The sequence below is a fragment of the Chenopodium album genome, chromosome 5 (assembly GCF_948465745.1).
Source record: "Chenopodium album chromosome 5, dcCheAlbu1.1, whole genome shotgun sequence".
NCBI classification, from domain to species: Eukaryota; Viridiplantae; Streptophyta; class Magnoliopsida; order Caryophyllales; family Amaranthaceae; genus Chenopodium; species Chenopodium album.
In genome coordinates this window covers 45701099-45706207 of record NC_137838.1, presented here as the reverse complement: position 1 = coordinate 45706207, position 5109 = coordinate 45701099, and the positions used below count along the sequence as shown (strand labels likewise).

At 39.6% G+C, this 5109-nt stretch overlaps 1 non-coding gene across 1 annotated transcript; it reads right to left on the bottom strand.

Moving 5' to 3' along the window:
- Window positions 1-3226: 3226 nt before the first annotated feature.
- Window positions 3227-3333, bottom strand: LOC145633555 (small nucleolar RNA R71). Its single transcript, XR_014112867.1, has one exon. It is a non-coding gene; the product is annotated as a small nucleolar RNA R71 (small nucleolar RNA).
- Between the last annotated feature and the right edge of the window lie 1776 nt (window positions 3334-5109).

Genomic DNA, 5109 nt, shown 5'->3' with positions numbered 1-5109 from the left:
TTTTTTTGCTTATTTGTAGTTTTAGTGTTCTTACTCAACAAAACCAACAAAAACAATTTCCTTTTTACTCTTGCATTAGTGATTATTGTTGTTGAATTAGTGTGCTTTCCTAGTGGTTCGACCCTTTACTTGCCACTAACTACTTTTGTGTAAGTTTAGGTATTATAAATGATTAATTTGATTCGGGTAGTAGCTTAACGACCTATCTAACCCTCGATCAGCATCACCTAGGTGCGGGTGGTGGGCCGTGTGCAAAAGGGAAAGCAAGTAAAGGGAGGGTTAAAGGTGAGGGACATGTGTCGCAAGGAGAGTATGGAGTGGGGAGCAAGTATGGTCCCCTACTCTCCAAGTGGTCCTCACTTCCCTTTACATATAATAGTGACACTTGTAGATTTATTATTAGTTTGTTATTTATTTTAATTTAGCTTTAAAATAAATTGTGGAATTTCACGACTCCCACATTGATGGGATAGAAATTCCCACTCTCCCTCTTACCTATAAATACCCATTTTAGGTTTTTGGGAAGAGTTCTTGAGTAGGAGTTCAATAGAGCATTGCATTAGCAAAAACTCTTTAACTCATATAATACTCGGGTTTTGGTCGGACCTCGCTACCCTTGAGGTGACGGACCTAAAAGTCTCTAGTAGTTTTTGCGGGTGGATTTTCGTAGGAGCCTCGCGTATTTTCGAAGCTTAAAGCTTTCAAGTAAAAGCCCAACTTTGAGGGCAAAGCACGCTTCAAAGGTATATTACGATTTTATCCTTTTATGTTTATTAGTTATGCTTTATGGTTTTATTAATTGCGAGTGGTTCTTTAGGTCGGGGTTGTTTCTGAGGTGAGTCGGACTCACCAAACCCCAACACTTTATTTATAGATCTCATATCTAAATAATATTCCAAGACTAAGTGATGAGTGGCATTTATGCCAATTTTTTTATCCTTTTTCTCTAAGGATTCTCCCCTCATTTTTCACTTGTTTGGCCCTTTTTCTAAGCATTTTTACCTAGTTTTGTTTCCTCCTTTCGTTTCTCCTTTATCTTCCCTTTTCTTAGTCTTCTCGCCTTCTCTTTATTTTGATTTCCATGCTTTTTTTTGTAGGTATTTTGTGCCGAATGAAATAGGATTTCAAGGATCCAAGCAAACTATTCTGCGCGGGATGCTGTGTGACTATTGCGCGGGCACGTACCCTTGGCTGTGGAGGCGCACAGCCCTGTCAGAACCCGCGCAGCTAGGCTGAAGAAATAGAGCCAAACAAGAGAGTTTGCGCGACCTATTATGCGGCCTCTGTGCGGGCGCGCAGGTTTACTGTGCGGGTGCGGTTGATTTCCCCGTACCCTCAAAGTTGCGGCGGCGCACTATGCTGAGAGGGCGCACATTTTTACTGCGCGGGCGCGCATATTTCGTGTGCGGGCGCGCACCGCTGGGTTTCTAATTTCTTTGTGCCTTGTTGCCCAAGTTTCTTTCTTTTGGGGGAGCCACATATATATAGACGGGACTCTTTGTAATAAAGGACACTTAGTACTAATTCCATAGAATATTAGCCTAATATAGAGAGAGAAAGTAGATTGTTATTCAAGCATCCTTTATTGTATTCAACTTTCCTCAAGTTTTAATCTTCAATCAATCAAGCAAGAATCCAAGTTTTCATCTTTCATTAATCCTTTCTTTAGTAATCTCTTCTCCTTTCCTTTAGTATTATTTATTTGTTTTATTGTTGCTTATTCTTGTTAATCTTATTAGTTCATCTAGTTGTTATTGATTTCATTGATTTTAATCAAGTTTTGTTTTGAGTTTCTTGAGTTTATTTCTAGTTTTGATTATTATGTTTAATCTCCATCTCTAGACTAAACATTTAGCTAGGGGAACGGGGTGGAAGATATGAGTTGATATTGGATGAATGATGATGGTTGGATTGAACTTATGCCATAAATTGATGAAAGACATGATTTTTAATAGCTTGAGATTATTGTTGCACTCTATTTGATGTTTTCTAGTTTAAATGCATGAAAGTGATTTTTACTAGATTAAGATCATCTCTATTTTAATGATTGCATTAGAATGAGTTATAAAAGTGAAGTTTTTATTCATTGTGATTCTTTATTCTCTTGATTTGATTGTAACTAATAGGATGCATGAGAATGATCCTTATTAGTGTAGACCTCTTTCATTGATTTGCCTAGACTATTGCCTTAGAATGAATTGTTTAGGTAGAATCTTGTATTCTTTGGCATGTGTTTCATGATAATCACCATTATTCCCCTCTTTCTAATCATATTGGACACCCCCGTATCCCTAGCGTCATTTTCCCTTGATTTTAATCATCATTTTCTTGCTTATTTGTAGTTTTGGTGTTCTTACTCAACAAAACCAACAAAAACAATTCCCTTTTTACTCTTGCATTAGTGATTATTGATGTTGAATTAGTGTGCTTCCCTAGTGGATCGACCCTTTACTCGCCACTAACTAGTTTAGTGTAGGTTTAGATAATATAAATGATTAATTTAATTAGGGTAGTAGCTTAACGACCTATCTAATCCTTGATCAAATTTTGGTTCCGTTACCGGGGAAGCGGCTTGTTTAGCGTCTACTATTGCTTTTATTAGAGTCATTTTACTTTCTTTTCTTTTTATTTTATTTGTTTTATCATCCTTGTCATTGCTAATTGTTTGCTTAGCTTTGGTGAATGCTTAGGAGGTCTCAAGGAGCACCCTCACATCAAATTGACCACGAGATCAACCGAACCTTGAGACAAGTTTGTAGGCTTTATCAAGACGAGGGAAGAGGTTTTGGTGATATAGTTGATAGTGGGAGTGATACCTACTCTTCAAGTTCACAAAGCGGATCAATGGCGGGACAAGAAAATGATGTTTTGTTTCGTGAATTCAAAAATCCAGAGGATTATGAGCTTACGGGAGGGATTTTGCTACCCTTCACGGAAACCAACTTCTCAATCCATCCACAATATACTAGAATGGTCCAATCGGAGCAATTTTTCGGAAGTGCAACTGAGGACCCTATTGAACATTTGGACCGATTCCTTGAATTGTGTGCAATGATGCAAACCAATGAAGTGAGTCAAGACTACATTCGTATGCACCTTTTCCGGCAATCTCTCACCTGACGAGCAAAGAAATTGCTAAAGAAAGTAAAGCCTAACACTCTCACAGCATGGAGGGAGGTGGTGAAGGCATTCCTGAAGCGATTTATCTCCGAAGAGAAGGACGCCGAAATGAGAAGGAAAATAGCATCATTTGAGCAAGAAGCCGATGAAAGTCATGGTGAAGCATGAGAGAGATTAAAAGAGTTGGTACAAGCGTGTCCCCACCATGAGTATAATCAAGGGTTTCTCATGCGGTTTTTCTACGACGGATTGGAGCCCATGTCAAGAGCCAATTTGGATGCGGGGGCGGGTGGTCAATTAATCAAAATCCCTCAAAATCAAGTTGAAGCCACAATAGAAGAGGTATCAAAGAATTAATCTTGGATGGGGCCGAAAAAGAAATGCTCCAAAGAAAGGTGGTATTTACGAATTGGAGAAAGTTGATCAATTACAACATCAAATTGATAAACTAACAAAAGGGCTTTCCAAGTTGTAATCGAGTGTGAATGCAAGTTCAAGCGGTGGAGCAAGCTCCTCTCAAGTTAACTCTTTCTCTTGTCAAAATTGTGATGGAACGAACCATTATACATCTTATTGTGGAGGTTTAAACCTGATAAGTGACTTTTATGTTACTTTTAGGGTGTGTTTATTGAGTCGCTTTCCGGCTTATTTTACAATAAATTAGCCCATTTTGTTCTTTATTTCTTTTATTTTCTTATTCTTGTCTTTTATCTTTATTTTGAGTATTTTAGTATTTTTTATTAGTTTTTAGTTTATGTTTGTAGTTTTAGTTAATAATTTCCCGCTTCTCTCATTTTATTTATTTTATTTTCTTTTAGTTTCAAGTTTGTTTTATTTTATTTTATTTTATTTCATTTAATTTTATTATTTATTTAGTTTTAGCATTTTATTTTACTTTATTTATCTTATCTTATTTTATTTTATTTATCATATTTTATTTTATTTTATTTTTTATTTAATAAATCCCCTCGTGTTGTTTTTGGTTGTAGGTGTCTTCGGGTCCGTGGTCGATCGGGTTCAAGGTCCGAGGTTCGAGGCACAAAAATGAACCAAGCTCCACCACTGCTTTCCCCCAACAACACCAACACCAACTGCCTCAGCAACCACCCAAACCCACCACCAATCCACACTCAGCCGCACCTGAACCACCATCACCAACCAATCCCCTACTCACCACACCCAACTCACATCGACCAACTCACCCACGCATATACAACAACCAATACACCACTAAAACAACTCTAATCAGCCACCACACAAAACCGCAACCACCTGCGAACCTCCACCATCAATTCTCCCCTGTTCCACCACTTTCACCACACATAAACCACACCTCCCATTTCACCACCAAAATCATAACCAACACCCCGCAACTCCAATAACCACCTCTGCTCGCAGCCCGCATCACAACCTCCGCCATCTTCTCCTGTTTCCACTCGCAACAACAACAACCAGCAACCACCTTCTCACACCCACACTTCAGCCCCCTTCACCGCACATCAACAACCACCTGCTCCACCACTCCCACACCACAACTCAACCTACTCCCCTGCTCCCATAAACCGCAACCAACATCACCAAACTCCAACCCAAACCACCCACCTTCAGCCACGTAATGCGCACAACAACCAAGCCACACCGCCCCAAACCACCTGAACCACCAACACCACCGCAACAACCGATTCCCCTGACCCGCAACTCCAATCAACAATAACAACCACCCGACTCACCCACGCATATCCAATAACCAATACGCCACCAATCAACCACCAACCAGACCCTACACCTAGCAGCCGCAACAACTACACCAAAATCGGCCAACACAGCAGTAATTTTCGGCCACCCTCCTACCAATTTGCGCAAGAAATAGAGCAAAATCATAGCAAATTACGAATTATCATGGTTCGAGCAAACCAAAGGAGTTCGGTCGAAGTTCGAGTCAGAAACTTCGAGGTTTTGTAATTTGAAGAGGTGTGGTCGAACACACCC